The sequence below is a fragment of the Myiozetetes cayanensis genome, unplaced genomic scaffold (genome assembly GCF_022539395.1).
Source record: "Myiozetetes cayanensis isolate MyiCay16 unplaced genomic scaffold, myiCay2020 scf16, whole genome shotgun sequence".
In the NCBI taxonomy this organism is placed as follows: Eukaryota; Metazoa; Chordata; class Aves; order Passeriformes; family Tyrannidae; genus Myiozetetes; species Myiozetetes cayanensis.
The window spans coordinates 12,914,321-12,922,653 of record NW_026087270.1 but is presented as its reverse complement, the minus strand read 5'-3'; the positions used below and the strand labels follow the sequence as shown (position 1 = coordinate 12,922,653).

General features: G+C 45.1%; 1 protein-coding gene across 1 annotated transcript in view; it reads left to right on the top strand.

The window, feature by feature from the left end:
- The first annotated feature begins 1,781 nt into the window (after positions 1-1,781).
- KLHL36 (kelch like family member 36) overlaps positions 1,782-8,333 on the top strand; it is a 46,636-nt gene continuing 40,084 nt past the window's right edge. Inside the window, exon 1 of the mRNA XM_050311161.1 lies at positions 1,782-1,800. The gene's annotated coding sequence lies outside the window, so the exon portion shown is untranslated. The remainder of the gene's footprint in view (positions 1,801-8,333) is intronic.

Below are 8,333 nucleotides of genomic sequence, written 5' to 3'. Positions count from 1 at the left end.
AGAGAGAATGACCAGATGACCTGTAATAAAAGGGGTTATAATTTCTTTGGGACTTCATTGCTGAAATGAACATCATCTTTCACTCTGGAAGAGTGAGAGGGTAACACAGCACCCTATTACTATTTATGAGCCATTTTCTTTGGTGATGCTTTTACCACACCACATTTGTAACTCTTGAAACATAATCTGGATCAGGAAGCCTAGAATGAAAAGGTGGTTATTCTGTGTAGGAGAGGATAGTGAGGTACAATTTCAATCATGGGATAACAGAGCTTATATGAGATGACACCAGGAAAGGAGACACTGCTGTGTTTTACTTGCACAAAGGAATTTGTGGAGGAACGTTAGTTAATCACTGCAGCAACCTGCAGGGTGCCCAGCCACAGGGAAGCTGAGGGTAGACAGATAAGAATTCACTGGTTCTGCCCTGGAAAATACTGGAGGTCCCTGGGAGAGCCTGAATACTTTCATATCTGAGGTATTTTCAGGCTTTATGGAGGTTTATCCCAAATCCATCTCATGCACCAACTGATCTCATACACTAGGCTGCTGAACTGGGAGATCTCTGCCTCTTCTTAATGTTCAGTGATTTCTGAATGTAAACTATAGATGTGCCTTTCTCCCCTCCTTGAAATGGAGTGGAAGGGCAATTCTGGCTGTGGATCCCAATTCTGAGTTTCAGGTCTATCTGTGATTTATATTGGTTGGTAGTGCTTGTAGCATGAAAAGTGCTCTGTTCCTATTCCATCTCCCATATCTCTGATTCAATGTAAACCACATTTCCCTCACAAAGAACCTTTCAAAGGCAAAGAATTTCAAAAATCACTGCTATGAATGACCCAAGAACCTACATAGTAAAGAAGTCCCCAAATGGTCTGTCCTCATTGCAGATTTGTTTGTTAGCTTGAATTTCTTGGTCCAGCAATGGGTCAATTTTCACACACCAACAAAAAGATCTTTTGTTTTCTCAAATATGTGTGAATTTCATGGAATCCTTTTAGGAAAAAGAAAAGCATATCTTTAGTTTCAAACTGCAACACGCCAGAACCAGTTGCTTTGAAAACATCCTCGCCTCTATCGTGTTTTTCATCGGGAAAATGTATTCCCAAACTGAAATTGGTACCAGTTTTCAGGAACCACTCAAGTGTGTTCCTGCCTTGACATCTGTTGGCATAAATAATGTAGTAAAATTCAGAAAAATTATTTGTGTGTATTTGAGCAGACCTGTAACTGGGTAGTAACTCTGACAACCTGCTTGTAAATGCAGAGCTGTGCTCCATTCAAATACTAAACCCAGCATAGAGGAACAATATAATTATTGCTGGATCACACTTGCAGATTGGATTTACAAGTTGCAACCAAATAAAGGAAAGAAACGCCAGACTGGCACGGAAGTGTCACCAAGGAGCAACCTTGGGAACAGTGAAACTTGGAAAGGAAGTTTACAGTGAAAGCTGTTTTGTTGTTGTGATTTACATTTCCAATAAAGCTAAACCCCAGGAGAATTTTGGCCTGTGTGGGGTGTTTGCAGGCTGGTGAAAGCAGAATGAAGACTTGCTCCACTAACCAGATTTTAAAACTCAGCAAAAAAATAACCTTGTGGAACGGAAAGCTGAAAGCTGTACATTTATATTAGGGATACTTGCAATAATAGGGCGATAATTAATTGACAGTTGTCATAACTGGACTCTTCTGACCTCAGTTTAAGATTTAATTGTTATCATTTCCCACAGGATTTGCTGTGCAGAGTAACTAGTGAGCAACCTCCTCCCCTTCCCTCATCTGCTGCCTACGGGATGGGTAAGTAACTCTCCTTCATTCTGCAAACAGAGATGGACTTGCTGGGAGCAGCTTAAAGGCTTGTATGGGAAAGACAGAAAGTTTAGCAAACATTTCACTGCTTGTACTTCAGTTTTTGAGCATTGTGCCCTCATGCCTTGAGTGAAGGGTCCTACTTTATGATGTCCACAGCAAGAGCACAACCAGAACCTCCCCACCCAGCTCCACAGGCACTCTTTGGGGTGGCTGCTCTGTTTTGTCCCTCAGTGTTAAGTGAAGGCTTTGTGTTCTTTTGCTGTTTATCCTGTTCAGAGACTTTCATGTGTTAATCTGCTGAGAGGAAACCTCGGTGGTCTGCAGGCAGGTTCTGAGCTGTTTGTGCCAGGAGGGCAGAGCTGGCAGCTGGGGGGGCAGTGACCAGTTCCACACCTTCTTTTAATATGCCCTTACATTTCTATCACAGATTTTTCCCAGCGCATCTTGCAGATGTCTCTTCTTTAAATTTCAGTCCAACATGCACTAAAATCAAACTTTCTTGGTTTCTTGCCTGGCTTACACTTAAGGGGATGAGCTTGTGCCGGTTTGATTTAATTCCACATCAATTCTTAAATACTTTTCCCACTGGAAGACTCCAGCTTTTCTGGCTCTACTGAAAGTAGCATTTGGCATAAGTCATAAGCTCTACTTCAGACAACTTAATCTGTTCAAAATGGGGCTGAAGAGGAAAAAGAGCACTATAACAAACAAAAGCCTGTGTATCCTTGTTTAAGGCTGAGAACCTTATGGCTGTGAGAGATGAGTTTTTTCTTTGGATCCCTCTAACACTTTAAGACAAAATTTCCATTCCAGCTGTTTGCTCAGTCCAGAGCAGAGCTGGGTCACTTTTGCCTCACAACTGCAAATGCACCTGAGCTCAGTGAAAATACACTTTGAAACAGTTCTTGTGTTACTGCACCTGAAACAGTGAAGATGCTTGAAGTTCAGAAGAGAGATGAGATCAAATCTAATCATCTGTGCACTGCAGACAATTGTATTTCCCATTTGTTAAACCCAATCACTGGTGTTTCATTCAAGCATCTATTCCAGAAAGAGAAAGTTCTTGCTTTGTGTAGTAAAAGACACGGTGAATGAGTGAATTGAGTCAATTGCTTTGTTTCTTCCAGAGGGTAATCACCTTCCCTTATAAAAGCTCATGTCTACTTTGTTGTTTCAATCTGTCTGTCATCAGCCTTTAGCCACTGATTCTTGTTCTGTCCCGCTGTGCTCGGTTACAAGACACCAGTTCAACCCCCAGCAAAACATCACCTTCTCTCCTCCCCTGCAGACCAGGGCAGCCTGGTTCCTATTTACAGCTTGATTCCCCCACCCCAGTAGGTTTTGTTAATTGGATAAAATTGTCAATTGAATCTCCTTCATGTCCCAGGTCAGTGATTCTTGGGATATGCCATCCCATTCACTGCAATTAAATCAGCAGCCAGGGCAAAATGTGTTCAATTTATGGCCGACTCCTCCGTGCGCTCGTGTAATAATCCTCAGATAAACTGATCATGAGATTGTGCTGCTTAAAGCCACTGTTTATCTTTCCAAGCACTTAAGGCATTAAGTGTCAGTATGAGAGGAAATGTTGGCAGAGAATTTTCAGAAACAAACACGAGCTGGAATATTGAGAAGCTCAATGCAAGGAGGGCTGTGGAGCAGATTTATGGTTTCATCTGAGAGGTCCAAGCTTTGAAATAAGGAAGATAAAGACAATAAATGTAGCATTTCTGATTTACAGCTGTGATGTAAGATATGCCTACTGCTCTGTACAGATCACAGTTGAGATTCTTTATCAGATCACCCCATAACTGCATCCATCCTCCCCCTGTGGCAGTGTGATTCTGGAAGGTTAAGGATTCTCCAGGAATCCTTGTGAGTTAGGAGGAAGATACAGCCAGATGCAAGATGCCTCCTGGAAAACAGCTTAAAAGAGAAGTGCTTATTTCTGACTTAAAAAGTACTGTTGTGATTCAGTCTGAAATGTTTTTCATCAGCCTTGTAATTCCACCTTGAACTAAAAGTGTTGGGGAAAAAAAAGTCAAAACATTTTCAAACAGAATAAGGAGCCTGGTGACAGCCAAGATAGGGATATTGAAAACAGCTGCTTGTCTGGGTCATAAAGGGAATACTGACACAGATATGGACAATGGAACCCTTCCACTGCAAAATACACAAGAGTCACTTTTCATCTGGAAAAGAGAACAGTGCATCTCTCTATTCTTATGCAGAGTTTTTAATAGCCTATGGATAACAGAATGATTTGTGACTTTATGACATTAATATATTTTATGCAATAGAGTTATGGCTCTTTTTCTGAAAAAAAATGCTAGTAGTTTTACTATAAAACTTTAGGGAGTTTTGCAGGATTTTTGCTCTCAACAATTGTAACAGCTTTTAGTTTCATTTTGATTTGGAACTCGGCAAAACTGAGGCATTGAAATCTTAAGTAAAGTACATTTTAATGCTCTTTGTTATGATAACACACCCACTGTTGTTACATTGGAGATGGAATAGAGATGGATATTCCCAGCCCACTCTGTGTCATTCTGAGCCCTGTATCCTGTAGTAAGATTTCACAAAAGTTCCCTCACATGAAACTTTTCTTGGCGTGTAGTGACCCAGAAATCCCTGTGCCAAGGCAGCATTCACACCTTGCTCAGGGGTGATCTCACCACAGCTCCTCTGCTCTCGCAGTCTGACTCCTCTGAGGACACCCCTGAGACCTGTTTGATTTCTGATTCTGGCAAAACACTTCTTCCCATGAAAACCGACGTCAGAATTAACTTTGGTGGGACAAGATTCAACTCTTATTATTTTGAAATCGTGTCACACAAATATACTTATTGGAACCTCGCCCTGGGTGTAATAAAACCTGGTTTAAATTGCTGAAGGGCTCAGCTGCTGCCTCCAACAGCTGCATGGCTGTAATTTACCAATAGGATGTATTACATCCTGATTACAGTTTCTGTTGAGTGATAGGCCAAAATTACAAGGCAGAAATGTGGCTAATCATGATAAAGGAGATAAGTCTATTCATCGACTGCCCGCATTTAATATTTGCAGAGCAGATGCTGTTTGTTCCCTTCAGCTGCATTTACATGGAAATGCACTCTCGTTCCGAAGATGTCTTAAGGTTAATGAAAAACTTTATTGGACATTTGGATGGGGGAGGGAGGGAGAAAGATGAAATATCTGGGAAGGTTTCTCTTGGTTTCCCAGCCCAGATAAACTTACACAAATCAACCAGTCATTGTAAGAAAAGCAAAGCTGAGCTACTCCAGCCCAGAAACAGATGTCTTTGAAAGCTTAAGTCCCATGTTTTTGGCAGATGGATTGGCAGCATAGGTGCAAGTCACACTAGGAAAGGCTGTACCACTCCAGGGATTAAGGCTGTGCATGTAATTTATTGCCCCCATTCCCACCAAGCAACACAGAATCTTTCAGGCCGCAATTAAAACACCTCTGGTGTTTTGACTCACTTGGCCATAAAACCAAACCTGAGATCTCAGAATCGCAGGCTGGTTGGGGTTGGAAGGAACCTTAAAGCTCACCCATGGGCAGAGACACCTTCCACTAACCAGATTGCTCCGAGCCCCAACCAACCTGGCCTTGAACACTTGCAGGGATGGGCCATCCACAGCTTCTCTGGGCAGGTTAGGGCTGCACGAACACATCACCACCACAGCAGACCAGAGAGGTCCCAAAAGTGTGAGATCTGTGGCTGGAGGAAGTCCAACTTAGAGCTTAAGGAGAGAGATGTTCCACAAGCTCATGGTTGCAGTCTGGGGAAGCCTGTGGGAGCCCCCCGCTTCCTGCTCTCAGCCCCAGCCGAGCTGCCCCAGCCTGCAGGAGATGCAGAGCCGGCCCTGGGCGGAAGAGCATCCGCCGGGAACAGGGAAAGCAAACGAGCTCATCAGGCCTGGAGCTGAGTTTACAGCTCGAACAATGCCCGTGTTTGTGCTGCAGCACCGATCTGAGCTGCTCTCGTACCCCTAACACACAAAACACCCCGTGTCTCCCCTCTGCCTCTCTGTGCACCCCTCTCCTCCGGTGCCTTGTTGCTAAATAACTGCAACGGCTCCGGCTGGAGGGATTAGATCACCCCGGGGGTGCTCACAGCAGCACCTGCTTATTGCCAGGGTAATCTGGCATTACAGACTCTGGCATTACACCCTCCCCGGGCCAGCCGCTATAAAAACCCGGGCAGAGCCCACGGCGTTTCCAGGGGCTGGTCATGCTGGTGGCGTCGCCTGGCTCAGCTATTTTCTATTCTCCAAAGCCCCGCTTACTCCTCGGAGGGAGAATTTGCTGCTCACGCGTTGCAGGCCGCTCTGACTCACAGCAGCCTGGCTCTCTCCACGCTCAAAGCACGACTTCGCCCCTGGGTACCGCGTCCTTCCCTCCCCGGCCTCCTAAATGTGTCTGGAGGGGGGTCACCCATTCACTCCCTCCCTTCCCACCATCTGCCTGCACTGCTGAGAAGTCCCCCGGTCGGGGCCGCCTGAAATGAACTCGTCTGCTGCGCGATTGTGTTAATCAAGAAGGTTTTGGAGGATATTTCTCCCGGCTCTTTCGCTCCGTCCCTGCTAAAAGTGGATTCTGCCTCACGCACTCGTGATGGGGAGGGACAGAAAATCCTCTGGCAATGCCAAATATAAAGCAGCCACTGAGCCGCGACTCGAGGGAACCGCAGGCGCCTGTAGCGCAGCCCACGAGCCTCTGAGCAGCAGCAGGTCTGCAGAGCCTGAGGAGAGGGCTGCTGAGGCAAAGGCAGGTTTAAAACACCAAATGGACAGCTATCAGGGGCACCTGATTGTATAAAAAATACATTTAAAATGAGAAAGGAAATGCATGTCTCCTATGGTCATTAGCATAAATCCTGGGATGGAGTGTTATCAGCGGGGCTGTGATAAGGTGAGGAATGCACAGCAGGGCTGTGAGGCCCTGGAACACATGGGCTGCTGTTTCTGCTCCAATTCCACCATGAAAGGCCCTGTCCTTAGCAAGGGTATTGTGCTCCAGGAACAACAGTGTGGTCTGGTTTATACTAATGCAATTTTCAGGAAGCATTTCTTCACTGGAAGGGTTGTGAAGCATTGCAGGGGCTGCCCAGGGAAGTGGTGGACTCACCATCCCTGGGATGTGATAACAAAGTGGTGTTCAGACAACGGTTGGACTTGATGCTCTTGGAGGTGTTTTCCAACCCTAATGATTCTATAATTCCAATCTTCCTGAAACACTCTGGGAGCTCTTGATCAGCAGTGTCACAGCAATGATAGGTATTCTTAATTCCTTCTTTGTCTCCACCACTCTGGGTGCAAAACACAGCCCATAGCAGAGTCCCTGGTACCTCTGCCAGAGACCACTTCCAGTCTGTGTTGTGGTGTTGAGATATGCCAAGTGTGAGATCCCAAATGCCCCACAAATAGTTGGTCTTATGCTTTTACTCTTCTTGTCCCAGTCCATCTTCTGCTCATTTTTTGTCTTTTTTTTCTTGCATTCTTGATTATTAGCACGGGAGGAGAATTCCTGCAAACACTGTGGGGTAAATACTTTTCCAGCTGAGTGGGAGCAGAGCCCAGAGATGAGTTTTAGCTGCACTTACACCAGGCTTGTGGAGTCCATGGACTAGCTGAGCTGCTCCTATCACAGACATAAGGGTTTGACATAACATCAGTAAAGTCCCTCTCTCGAAGGAAATTAAGACCATTCAGTAATGCTGAACTGTAACCAACATCTTACAAACAAAGCCGTTTTATGGCTAATTCAGATTCCTCCTCCAGTAATCTCCAGAATGAGGAGTACAGAGGGAGGGAAGCACTGAATTCTTGTAGCACATATTGCCCCAAACACTCCTAGGCAGCCCCCTGGGATGTGCATTCATCAGCTTGGGCTGGGCTTGGGGCTGAGTGTGTTTCCAGAACATTCTTTGTGATGAAGATAATCTTTTATTTGACTGAGGGTTCGACAAGCATGGGCTTGATTAACTTGGCTGTTGCAGAGTTGTCAGAGGAACAGGACTGTGCAAACAAGAACTCCCCAGTGGGTATCCAAGAGCTGACCCAACTGCTCTGCAGTGAGGCCAGAGACACACCAGCAGCAGTGCTCTTGTACAGCTCATCCCCCTTTCTCCCCAGGAAGTTCTTCATGTCATCAGCAGGATGGTATCACTAGGTAGCCTGTCTGAGGAGATAAAACTGAGGCTGGAAAAAAAACCACCCCACTGATTCTCTCTTATTGCTATCATTCATTAGGCTACTTTTTCCCCATAAGGATTTATCCTGATGTCTTATCACAAACCAGTAATTCCTTCTCTTCCTCATTTTTCTCATGTGTATCTAACACTGTTCATGCAATTGCTGCACTAGTGACTGCAAGCTCGATATTCCTGTAGCCAAACTGGGACCCCACGTGCCCAGTAGAGGCAGTTCAAAGAGGGAATATGAGATCTTCCATGTTGTAAGAACTGACTAAGGATAGCAAAGCAACCAGAGAGGCCAGGGTGATGGCTTTGC